The 14,441-nt window shown below is 34.4% G+C and overlaps 1 long non-coding RNA gene across 4 annotated transcripts in view; it reads right to left on the bottom strand.

Moving 5' to 3' along the window:
* Nucleotides 1-14,441, bottom strand: part of LOC137496742 (uncharacterized) — a 112,834-nt gene that overhangs the window by 93,403 nt on the left and 4,990 nt on the right. For all 4 annotated transcript variants that reach the window (XR_012387387.1, XR_011017305.2, XR_012387388.1 and 1 more), the window contains exon 2: nt 1,961-2,060. This is a non-coding gene — a long non-coding RNA (uncharacterized lncRNA). The remainder of the gene's footprint in view (nt 1-1,960; nt 2,061-14,441) is intronic.

The following is a 14,441-nucleotide window of genomic DNA, read 5'->3' as shown; positions in this document are numbered from 1 at the left end:
GTAATTTATTGATATGCTTTTAAATGAATACACATGGCTAAGAGGAAAACGTTCTGCTAATGTTCCCGTTAGGTTACAAAAATGCAAATTCTGAATTCTTCACAATTCATTTTTCTTGGTTATCTAAACATTCGTGGATGATTTCAGATTATAATATCTGCATATTTTATGGATTGTTTGAACATTCTCCAAATGTTTTGGAATAAGTATTTTTAAAAATAGCTCTTTCACAATTTTAGGTTATGTGAATATCATTGGAACGTACTACTTTGGTTAAGTTACAGTGCATCAACATGTCTTTCTTACTTACAGTTTTGTCTTGTTGCTCGTCCAAATGTCTACAAATTCCTTAATCAAGAAGCATTTTCTACACAAGTAAAGCATATTGTCTTGTTTTAAGAAATAATGTGCCAAAATGAAGTGAGTTTTTACTTAATCCAACGGCCGAAATTTTTTTTTTTAATTTTGTTTAAAGCAAAATAATCGTATGTCAAAAGAAAAAACAAGATTATTTTGATAACCCCATTGCCAGATCATTTTTAAGGAAAAACTCTTATATTGGCATATTACTTCTTGTTTTGTATGTTGTATTTGTCTACAAAATGCTTCTTAATTAAATACATTTTTAGATATTTAGACTATAAACAAAACAAAAACTAAGTAATGATTTGGCCTTCATCATATCCAAACAATATCTGAGTCTGAAAAGGCGTGAACCAAATGGCCAACAGGAACTCCAAGAGTTGTGTCCCAACCAAACCAGTTGGGTGATCTCCAGGGGGTCGCTTTGTTATAAAGTAGTGTCGCACAGACAGTATTCTGGGTAAAATTACTTGAAGACTGACGGTTTAACCTTGATGCTGATTCACTGCCTTCTATTGACCTTATTCTAAAATGCGGAAGTGCGCCTGTTTTCGCGATTGTCTTAGAACTTCTGATTCAGTCGTCTATGGGAGAAATGACAAGGAATAATAAACGGCAAAAAACGGTCAAACTACTTGCTCTACAAACAAATGTTTGCATGACTATACAGACCAAGTAGTAGCATAATAAAATAAGAAAATATTAAATTGCAACATCAAGCAGCGTATCGAGCAGTTGTTAACGTCAAAAAATGAATGGAAGTGAATGTGACCGGAAGTCGCGAGACAAAAAGATTCAAATGGCAGCGCCCACTCGACAGCTGAGAATAAGGTGAATAAAGTCTACTGCTGACTTTGGTCAGCTCACTTACTGTATGTATTAGTGTCATCTAATACTTTAGTGAGCCACCCAAGAATGGTTAAGCCAAATACAGCAAAATCTAACAATAACAAAATCATTTGTTGCAGTGTACTTTTCAATGTTGTTGAAAAATTCTAAAGTAGTGTTGTTAAAAACGCTGATATACTGATAAAGATCAATACTGAAATATTTAAAATGATACCATCTTGCTTTTGGTGAGTTTCAATATTCTTACCAGCGGGGAGATGAATAATTTCTAATAATAGTCAAGTTTGAACTTTTGTTTTAATCAGAAAACAGAATGAGTTTGCACTAATTTAGCTTTTCTTGTAATCTATTGTCTTTTGGACTTCAGGACTGCTAGACATTGGCTGGTATGAGATTCTGACAGTATGATAACCTTGGATAAAGATGTCAAGGTTTCGTGGGTCGTGTGATTACTTGTGATTTCTGCTCTAAAACATATTGTCTATATAATGTCTGGGTAAAAAAGCAAAACTTTATTCCCTTTGAACACAAGACATTATATGTTAAGAAACATTTAGGATATTTTGGAGCTGTAAACATGTCAGGCTAAATAACTCAAATGAATCATTGACTTCTGCTGTCTTCATTAGTTTCCAAAACACTGATTTCTTTATCATTTAAAGCGGCATCTTTATATACCTTTCTGCTGGAGATACTCTTGTCCTAACAAATAACCACAAAAAAGTAAATAAAACAATCTTACACATACCTTATAGCAGTGGTTCTCAAACTTTTTTCATCAAGTACCACCTCAGAAAAGAATTGTCTCTCCAAGTACCACCAAAATGAGTAGTGAAGCAGCTGCAACTCTGCACAGTTAAAAAAAAAAGTGGAAGATTACCTCAGAAATATAGGCTATATGCCATATATGGCATTTTATTTACATAATTTTTGATACATTTTGAAATGTGTGTAGCATGTACATGACATATTTCATTCCTCCACGTACCACTAGAAGGAAGCCTGCGTACCACAGTTTGAGAACTACTGCCTGATAGGACCATAGACTGTAAAATATATGGACGTAGTATCCGTGACGGCACCCATAGGTTTCTAAAGAGCGCAAAAGAAGTCACAAGTAGGCGTGGCCAACCGTCGCCATTTTGTTCGCGCGTCACCACACCCACGGTGGGATACCAAACAAGGGCAAAGAGGCGGAGAGTGAGCGGAGCTACAGACACCTGCTGGCATTTTGCTTGGACCTGGTTCAGACACCTGGTTTACTTTGGGAGAAACGCTTAATACTTTATCACCTGCGACTCGCTTGTGTTCTGACCACTTGTGCTTGGTTGTACACTCTATCAATAAAGTGTTTAGACTATTAAAAACACTGCTGTAACACACTGAGCCACTAAACATTGTTCTTATGACGTTTCTCAACAGGAGAAAAACGCGAATTACATCCAAACACCTCAGATATAGTCTGTATTAGTTAATGTAAGACTATTAATGAAATCCAGCATAACACTGTATGACAACACTTCAGATGACTGATCTAGAGCCCACAGCTAATCAATCCGTCAGATTCTGGAGTGCATTACAGCTCTAAATATAAATATAAATATAAACGATAAATGATCTTAAATAAAACAAATACATGTATAGAGATGGTATATAAGTATATAACTTTACTCACATGGGAAACGGAGGCCACGTGAATGGTTTGTGAGCACAATTAAGTGCACTCAGCATGCCATGCCATCTAATAATTGTAGGAAACAAGTCCAAAAGGCAACTGACTGTGTAAAGCCACATAAAACAACACAGAAATACGATAAATATGCCGAGTTCAGTGGCTAATCTGCAGGATTCAGCTGAGGTGACATGACGGCGAACAACGGGACCTAGCTGTCACTCAAGTGGCCACGCCCTTAATTATGCAAACTTAATATAACTTAATATAAAGGAAACGGATGAGTTATAAAAAAATTCACCCCCCTCACAGTTGTCATGAAGGGTAATATTAGCTGTATTAACCAAAATCTTTTTTTGTACCAGGCTGTAAACACCTTTTTTTCTGCTGTAAAGTTGGCCATTCTAACAGTGGGCTCAATTGAAATTTGCTCTGTTTTGGAGCCAGGAGCGGCCAAGACTAGCGGAATTTCGGATGAATTGCAGTTTTAGTTACTTCCGTATTGGCTTCCTGAGAGAGAGCGGGAGGTTGCCGCTTGGATAGGAATGGTATATGGTGGTTTTTAAACCTTGACTTTTATAAACCGTGGTATACTTTGAAAACTGTTATCGTCCCATGCCCACTGCTGACATACCTTGTATAAGCATTATGAGGTTTAGTTATTTTTTCCCCTTTTTACTTAACTTGTATACTTTTACATGTTGCAGAATTTCTTCCCCACAGTATCAAAAATGTTATCGAATATCAATATTTTTTGAATGTATTGTATCGAAGTTGAAAATTCCACTATCGTGGCAGCACTCGTAAATACATTCAAAGGTTTATTCGATGTTTGACGTAACCTCAACCAAAACATAAAGAGGGGGCGGTGCATAGAGTAGCTCCTCCCCTCAATAAAACAGCCAATAGTGTTTTGTTTTTCTCGCAGCTCTGACAGCGAGAGTGGTTGAGCTTAAGTGCATCAAATAAAAAGCCAATGAGAAGAAGGGGGCGGGGAATGTCAAACACTAGAGAGCATTTGATTGGTTATGATGTAATGAGAAACTGAAGTATGAGGTGACGTGAATAAAACCGTAGATGGGACCAGAAATGTACATTTTCACTCACAAACACAAACCTGGGGATAATTGTAAATATTTGTAGTATTTATTTGCAGAATTTATTTATAATTGCATGTTTTAATCAACTGATGTGAATGATAACAGCTTAAACTTGCTATTTCTTAAGTATTTCTTTCTAAATAACAGTTTTAAGCATAACAAAACTATTAAAGTTGTAGATTCAATTGGGCTGAGGACAAGGACAATGGCAGGGTTTGTACATTTGTAAAAAAATTTTAATAAAGACACAAAAATCTGAGGACAGAATGAATGACATATTCCTTTACAGAACAACTGATCAGTCCATTTTGGAAATGTTTGGGATGAAATACTTTTTATTTACTGTTTTTTATTTCAGGGACAGATAATGTTCGTTTCTGGTAGAATGGTCCTGATCCATTTAAGTTGAAGAGACAAAATACAAACTATACATGTTTATATCAGTTTTCTATCTTCTATCCTAGATTATAGACATCCCAAAAACTAACAATACTGATACTAACATCTAAAAAACTTTATTTAAACTTCATGGAGCCTTTAAAACGTCAAAGAAAGCACTATCGTGTATGAATGTCATTATGAGAACATTAGAGCAGATACATGTGACTGAATGTTTTAGGAAGAATGTTTGTTTTTCTAACACACACACACACACACACACACACACACACACACACACACACACACACACACACACACACACATCAGTATTTCATGTCACATTTCTTGTCTTCGGCGACTCTTTGGTTTGTTATGGCAGGTGCAAACCACAGAAAACATTTATTGAAGCCCTTATTATGGGGTCTTGCTGACTGAGCGGGTTTCAAACTGTGAAGAACAATTAGAAGCGTACGGAGATTGAACAAACCAAATTCCTCCATCATAAAGACCTCAGCAAAAACACACACGCTGCCACATGCTGACCCTCACACACAGATTCACCACATTGTTCAGCACACACACACACACACACACACACGCACAAATGCTTTTTATCTCAATCAAAACACTTGCTTCTCTTAAACTACACACACACACACACACACACACACACACACACACCAAATAATAAAAAGAAATATATAAATATAAAATACATATTTATATACATTTAATTTTTTCTTTTCTAATATAAAAATAACTGTAATTCACAATTTTCAACCAGAAATAGGTATGAAATATTACAAATAATAAAAAAAGTCAAGTTACATATTGAATATTCTTAATTTTTATTGTAAAACATACTCATAAGGTGTTTATTTGTTCAGCTTTATTACAAATAATATTTTTACTTTGAAAGCATATGTATCTGTTTAATGAAATGTGTTTAATAAATTAATAAATGCACACATATTTTAGCTTTGTTCACATTTAAATTGATTGAGGTGGAAGTTGTGAAGATCTAAAGTGCACATTTTTTTGTGGGGCGCCATTAAAATGTGGCAAGGATTTTTGTGGAAGGATCACATACTTTGGGTTTTCATAGTCGGGAAAACAAATCTGTGAGCTGGACTTTCACACACACTTTCTCTCTTTGTAAAAACACAGCCTGTGAATGGTGACACATAGTTAAACAAATGAGCCGAGTGGGCAGATCACAAAAGGGGTGGGGTCAGAGTCAAAACAGACACGCCCACACAAGCAGCGATTGAACTGACTGACTCAGCATTTCTGACGGGCTTAGTTCAGCACACACACACAGAATAAACAGCCTAACGGTGCGTCACAGCCTTCACAGGTTACTGACCTGAAATACACCTGACACGATAGAAGGAAGTTTAGCCTGACAGAAATAGAGAATTACGTGCTGAGCAAAGAACGAACCAGGAGAAGAGTGTTTAAAGAGGATTAGTAGGCTCTGAGAAAACCTTCAGAACAGAAGATTTACAAACTACACTCCTCATCTATACTATACAACACACAGAAGTGAGGAACAGGCCTAAAAGGAGGGCAATAATGCAGAAATCACCTTTATAAGAGGTGTGTGTGTGTCAGCAGTGTGTGAATATCTCCAGCCTCTAATGCTCAACATGAGTTAATTGTGTTTGTTCTAATCAGACTTGATGCAGAAACACTTTGATTGACATTCTCCCTTTGTATGTGTCATCAGAGGAGGAAAGACCCGCCCACTTGTGCCCTTCTCTCCATCTCATTAGCATAACCAGCAGCCCTGAGTGAGAAGCAGCCGTCTGTGCATTAGGCATTAGAGTGTTTGAGCTGCTGAAGATAATGTTAGCATAGACTAAGAGGATTATAGATGTGGAGTGTTAGATGAAGCACAAATGAACAGCGACAGGAGCGACATAGACTGACAGAAGCAAGAAGCTCACACTCACACAGTGCTCTTTTGTAGACTACATTTTGATTACTTTTGTCCTCTTTTGTAGATTACTTTTAGATTTCTATTGTGCCGTTTTGTAGATTACGTTTAGATTACCTTTGTAGATTACATTTAGATTACTTTTGTGCACTTTTGTAGATTACTTTTAGATTACTTGTGCTATTTTGTAGATTACATTTAGATTACTTTTGTGCTCTTTTGTAGATTACTTTTAGATTACTTGTGCTATTTTGTAGATTACATTTAGATTACTTTTATGCTCTTTTGTAGATTACATTTAGATTACTTGTGCTATTTTGTAGATTACATTTAGATTACTTTTGTGCTCTTTTGTAGATCACGTTTAGATTACGTTTGTGCTCTTTTGTAGATTACATTTAGATTACTTTTGTGCTCTTTTGTAGATTACATTTAGATTACTTTTGTGCTCTTTTGTAGATTACATTTAGATTACTTTTGCGGTTTTTGTAGATTACATTTAGATTACTTTTGTAGATTACGTTTAGATTACTTTTGTGCTCTTTGTAGATTACATTTAGATTACTTGTGCTTTTTGTAGATTACATTGATTACTTTTCTAGATTACATTTAGATTATATCTGTGCTCTTTTGTAGATTACTTTTGTGCTCTTTGTAGATTACATTGATTACTTTTGTAGATTACATTTAGATTATATCTGTGCTTTTTTGTAGATTACATTAATATTTGTGCTTTTTTGTAGATTACATTTAGATTGCATTTAGATTACTTTTGTGCTCTTTTGTAGATTACATTTACTCTTGTAGATTACCTTTAGATAACTTGTGCTCTTCAGTACAATACTTTTTAATTACATTTAAATTACTTTTGTGTTTATCGTAGATTACTTTTGGACTAAATTTAGATTATTTTTGTGTTTTTTGTAGATTCTTTTTAGATCACATTTAGATTGCTTTCCTGCCCTTTTGTAGAATACTTTTTCCTTTTAAAATTCATGCGCTCAATTCAATGCAAAAATTCATCATATGTTTGAACTTGCCACTAAATTGACAAAATTTAAAATAGTAACGTTTCCTTAGTAAGATCAGGCTGGGAATGCACATGAACACTCCAACACATCTAAACATGCACGTTTATTATGATAAAATACCCCCTTGACTGTTGTGAGAAACAAGTGTTGTCCACACTGCACAGTGATAAGGGAAAACCCAAACATGCGTGTGATGAGTGTGTGATGAAGATCAGCTTGTTTCTTCATGCTGAATAGATTTGAGGATTTAAATTAAATTGATCTGCTTTATTTTAAAGGTTTGGTTATTTAAGTATACAGGTTACAGGGTTCACAAACATTGTGTTTCTTCTACGTTAAAATGAGAAACAGTCCACATGAGCTCATTTTATGGTGTTTATCATTATAAATTCTTGTTGTATAGAGAGAGAAAAAAGCTATTTTAAGATTTCTCTACTTCCACAAGAAAATGAGCACCAGATCCAGGCCTGAAACGGCATGAGGCAGAGTAAATAATGACCGGATTTTCATCGTCTTTGAACTATTTCTTTACAACCTTGTTCTCCTATTTTTTCAGCAGCAGAAATTAGCTCAGTGTAAAAAAAAATCCAGATGTCTCCAGCATCCCCACAGATTCATTTTCTGTGTTTTTTCAGGTACAGCAGCAGGAGCGGCTCAGCATGACCTAGATTTTGTGGAGGAACGACAGCGGCGGGACGAACCCACGGGGAGCCTGAAAGACGATCTCGGACACTCGCATTATTATTATTATATGCTCAAATATTGCCATCTTTATTGTGCTTGCTTTAATTTCACATAAATATCATTTTATTATACCTCATTTGTATCTAAACACAATATTTATTTTTAAATGTTACAAAATGCATTAAAATGGAAGCAAACACATTAATAACATAAAAACAAAAGAATTTTATAACTGTGTTTATTACATTTTATTGACTTTTATTTTGAAACATAAATATATTTTATATATATACTTTTGTCAAAATTGTAGTTAAATGCATAAATATTGATAAACACAATATGTAGGACAAAAGTAAGTTGTTGTCTTTTTTTCAAAGCAAAGTTATATAAAAGAAATTACATTCAAAGCATATTAAATGTAACTTTTAGGTTTCATATATTTGTAAACCTAATACTAAAGTATTGGTAATAACCAGTAAAATGTAACCCAAATAAGACTATATTATTTAATTAATATTATATAATATAAAAAAAATTCTTCTTGAATATATTTAGAATGTACCATACACACACACATAAATAAATATAGCAGGATCAGCCTGAAAATAGTTTTTAATCATGTTCAGAGTCTACTAATTATTTGTATTTTACTGGAGCATAATATTGACCAAAAGTGTTTTCTTTGGTGTTTATCAGCTCATGTATACATTAATTGCTCCTTAATTAAAGAGAAAACAGCTTCAGGCCACTGAGTTTGACACTATTAGCTCATAAAAGCCTGAAACAGCGTTCAAAGTTCAACATGCTGCAATCTCAGCCACACTTATCTTGATGTCAGACACTATTGGGGATGTTTAGAGCATGAACTGGAATGGATTTCACCTCTATCAGCATGCATTTGCTATATCAGTTAATGATTACAAATTACATGACAAAACGTGTAGCCAATAATATAATCTCTTAGACTACAGATGTTAAGTAATGTGATATGACAATTTTTGGATTACATTCAGATGACTTTAGTGTTAACCCCTATTTTGACGTCACATATATTGAATAAGGATAATATTGTGCTATTTTGACAGAAAGCAAAAACATCTTCATAGTTTGTCATCAAGAAGAGTCTCAACAGCTTCTGTTTAAAGTGCAATGATGGACAGTTTACACACAAACACCCACAAGACGACACAGATTTTATCTCAGATTACGCATTGTAATCAGAACACTTTTGGATTACTTTTTTTTGTAGATTACTTTATATTTAGATAACATTTGTGCTATTTTGTAGATTACATTTGTACTGCTTTTTTTGTAGATTACTCTTATTAAATTTAGATAACTTTTGTACTTTTTTGAAAATTACTATTAGAGATTACATTTAGATCGCTTGTGTGCCATTTTGTAGATTACTTTGTCAATTTAATTTAGGATATCGATGTGCTCTTTCCTACATTACATTTAGATTACTTATGTAGATTACTTTTAGATTACATTTAGATTGCTTTTGTGCTTTTTTGTAGATTAATTTTGGATTACATTTAGATTATTTTTGTGCTGTTTTATTGATTACTTTTTGACTATATTTAGAATACCTTTATGCTCGTTTGTAGATTACATTTAGATTACTTTTGTGCTATTTAGTAGATTGCCTTGATTACATTTAAAATACTTTTTTCATAGATTACTTTTGGATTACTTTTCTGCCCTTCTGTAGATTACTTTAGAATAACTTTGTGATCTTTTCTAGATTACATATAGATTACTTTTATGCTTTTTATTGATTACTTTTAGATTATATTTAGATTACTTTTGTGTTGTTTAGTAGATTACTTGTAAACACATTTTGTGTTTTTTGTAGATTACTTTTGGATTACAATTAGAGTATTTTTGTGCTTTTTGTAGATTCAACTTGGATTACATTTAGATTACTTTGATTATATTTAAATTACCTTTCAGCTATTTTGCAGATTACATTTACATTATTTTTTGTAGATCACTTTTTGGATTATATTTAGATTACTTGTGCTCTTTGGGAATTAACATTTAGATTACTTTTGTACTTTGTTGAAGATTACAAGTAGATTACATTTAGATTGTGCCTCTTTGTAGATTACATTTATGTTTTATTTAGACATATTCTGTGGTCTTTTGTAGATTATGCTTAGATTATTTTTGTAGATTACTTTTGTGCTCTTTTGTAGATTCCATTTTGATTTATTTTTTTGTAGATTACTTTTGGATTACATTTAGAAAACTTTTTTTATTTTGTTGAAGATTACATTTAGATTACTGTGCCTTTGTGCCCTTTTGTAAATTACGTTTTAAATATTTTAAAAATACCTTTATGCTCTCTTTTAGATTACATTTAGATTACTTTTGTAGATTACCTTTGTGCTCTTTTGTAGATTAATTTTGGATTACATTTAGATTACTTTTGGTTTGTGTGCGTGTGTGTGTGTGTGTGTGTGTAGAGGTCATCTTACAGCAGACACAACACTGAGGAGCACAGGCAGTACAGATCGCTTGCAAACATTCTCGTCTGTCCTTCATCTGCTGATATGAAACTATAATCGCAGAGCTGAACATCCGGAGCTCAATCAGCATCAAGGGCGTTTGCTGGAGAACAAGACCAAGATCACCACATGACCTCGCTCACCTTCAGGCAGAACACATCTGACCTACACACACACACACACACACACACACACACACACACACACACACGATCACACAGATTACACAATCTCACTCTCTCACACACACACACACACACACACACACATGTACTGTATACATACACAGATACATTCTCACACACACACACACATTCACACTCATAGATACATATACCCATGCACACACCCCCTTTTACACACACTTATACATTTACACACACACACAAACACACACTCGTATACATGCAGATTATACACTCACACACACTAGTCTACATGCATAGATACATTCACACATACACACACACACACAAGCTCATAAACAAACACACAAACACAGACATCTATATGCACACGTTCAATCATACAGACACACATGCACACTTGTGTATATATATACACAAACACACTCATATACACAAATGCACACGCAATCACAGACTCACACTCACATGGATATATTCACACTCATACATACATATACACAAGCACACACTCCCTTACACACTCACACTTACACGCACACACACTTGTCGACAATACATAAACACACACACACATACAATAACACTCATATATACACATACACACTGCAGACTCATACACACACCCATTAGGGCTGCACGATATATCGTTTCAGCATCGAAATCGCGATGTGCGCATCCGCGATAGTCACATCGCAGGAGGGTGCGATGCAAAAAAAAAAAAAAAAAAAAATTATATATATATTATGGGTGGAGCCGAACCGGAATACGGTATTCGGAAAAGCAGGAATAGCCTGTTTTTACGAATACTTATTTCAAACAATACTTGATAAATTATTTGTATTTGGGACAAGAAAAACATTATATCAAAAAGCTGCGTTTCCTCATGAGACCGCACTGCATGCCCGCGTGAGTGAGTGAGTGAGTGAGTGAGTGAGTGAGACGTTCAGGAGTCGGTGGGCGGGGTGGGGCCGGGGTAAGGAGACTGAGCAGGCTGCTTCTCTATACAGCAACAGAGAAGGCTTGGCAGAGCGAAAAATACTTTTCTGCATTACTATTTTTGTTTATTTTATCATACTAAAATAACACGTGACAGAAGTTCACTCAAAAGTGAAAGTTCTTTCTGTTATTAATTACTAACACTCCCGTCATTCCTACTACTTTCAGAACATACATTTTGATATTTTACCATATGAAAATGCAATGCAGTTATGAAAATTGAGAAATTAAGCAATACAGAGATCTGGTCCCCGCGTCAGGTCAGGGTGCACCTGTAACCTTAAAAACGCAGACGCGGCGGAGGCGCACTAAACTCACACGGGAAAGAACTGGGCATTCAATTCATGTTTTAGTGAAATAATTTTTTAAATACAGCTCTTTTGATCTCTAAAGGGGAAAAAAGCAAAAGAAATTTGTCGTTAAATTAATTTTAGCAAAGACGCAACTGCCTGTCATTTTCACATTCGTTTTTCAGTTACGGATTTGGTCTATTAGAGTAACCTAATAAAATTGTTTTGTTGAACACTTTAGTCTACACAATAATCGATATTATAATTTATTATATACATTAGCTATTATTAAAACTAAACTATGCAATTGATAAAACAAAACCCTTTTTAATGTTTGCTTTCATTTTGACACCGCTAACATCACATTATGCAGAAGCATGCAGTCTCAAGTTAAAAACACCTTTTGAGTTTAAAGATGATCAGCCTGCCAAGTCAAGTTTACAGTGTCATAAATGAAATGGGTAGCATGAGTAAAGGGGATTTGCCCAGAACACAACCTCATGCGCTGCAGGAATGATAATCTTTAAAAATATATAGGCTATACAATACAAAACTTTAAACATTTATTTATTTTTTAATGAAAAGAAAAGAAATCAGGAGAGTAAAATATAATTTAAACCACTGGTCTGGCGCTGATACTTTATTGTTTGTATCCAGAAGAAGGGGGGGAAAGCAGATGAAAACCTGGCTGGGGAGACGGCGATAACATATCAGTTCTTCAGCAAAGATCACGACATCATTGTGATGCGTTTATCATACAACGCAGTTCGTGTTTATAATCATTAATATAAACTAATATTAATTCTCTCTCTAGACTTAGTTTTAGGGCTTGTTCTTGTCGGCGCAATATAGCCTCGGCTTATTGCACGTACGAACCTGATTGTGAAGAATGATTAAGCGCTTGCATTTTTTATTGCATCCTTTTCGCAAGTTATTCATTTGTTTTGTTTTTTAAGTGGTGCGAACATTATTTACTGGCAAACATGTTCCTCGATCTCGTACATCAACAAATAATGTAGCCTACCTAAGTTAATTTACCTTTTATGTAAAAATTAAGGAATAACCGAATTTAATATTAATAAATAAAACATCCGTATAAACGTACATGTTTATTTTTGAACTTTCGTTAATAAAACAACACAAAACTGTTTATAAATATTGTAGTTAAATATTAAATTACTTTAACTGCTTGAAACTGTATAATAATAACAATTAAACGTTACATTTTTAAGAACTTAACAAATAGTCTAAATGGCACTTTACTAATCAGTGTAATAATAGCTAATATAAATATTAATAATTATAAGTAAAAAGAAAATATTAGTAACAATATAAGTCAGATGTTTAAAAAAACAGCGTAGTTTCTCTCCACCTTTTGTAGTCATATTTTAAATTATTTGCCAGAAAAACTAAAATGTTGACTTTGTCCGGTTTAAGTGAAGAATGGAGTTATAATGTTTCCAGCAATACACTGTCAGACGGTGTACTTTTTCACAACCATGCGAGAGAGGGCTTCTCCTTCTGTTCCGCCGCCCGCATTTCTCGCAACGCATCTCTACTCTGCGGAGCGGCGCGTTCTTAAGTAGTTACCAAATAGCCTATGCTCAATTTCTCGTCAATGTCTTCCATTTATCACTTTTTTTTTTGTATCTGGCCATTTTTGCAAATGCCTCTGCCATGCCTGGCTGAGCTGGGCTTCTGCATTTAGAAGACAGGAGTTGATTAAGCCTATATGGCGTTTTTTCCCCTCGCCGTCAATCGCCACTAGCTTGCATGGTTCGGGACCCGTGGATCTGCGTATCGATGGATTTGCTCCTCAGTGTTTGGACTCTCAGCACTCAGCAGTGAATATTAAAACACACTTTACTTAAAACCCCCATACAAAAAGCTTAATCCAAATTGATTCGTTCACCTTTCTTGGTCGGCACGAATCCAAAATGTTCCCAGATGTAAGAGTTCGTTTTCTAACAAGATTCATGGTTGAACTTGAACTTGCTGAATTGCGCCTAATGTTATATTCTAACAGATATGTAATACTTGGCAACATAACAGTAATTTGTGTTTTAAAGTGCGTGACTTCACGTACTACGGCCGGTGGCAATGGACAACCGAGGTGGCAATGACCACCGCGGTGACGCGGTTGTCATCGTGACCGTCACAGCCCTAGTTTTAAGTAAATATATATATATATATATATATATATATATATATATATATATATATATATATATATATATATATATATATATATAAAATATCGCAATATATATCGCAGGGGAAAAAAATATCGCAATGTCAATTTTTTCCAATATCGTGCAGCCCTAGTCTCAGACATATACATGATACACAAAAACACACATGTACACAAACACTCACATTTACACACAAGTACGCGCACACACACACACACACACTTGCACTCAAATACATTCACACTCAAAAACATTTAAACGCACTCATATATATTCATTCAT

Source organism: Danio rerio, chromosome 11 (assembly GCF_049306965.1).
Source record: "Danio rerio strain Tuebingen ecotype United States chromosome 11, GRCz12tu, whole genome shotgun sequence".
Lineage (NCBI taxonomy): Eukaryota > Metazoa > Chordata > Actinopteri > Cypriniformes > Danionidae > Danio > Danio rerio.
The sequence above is the reverse complement of the archived record's forward strand: the minus strand, read 5'-3'. Positions and strand labels throughout refer to the sequence as shown.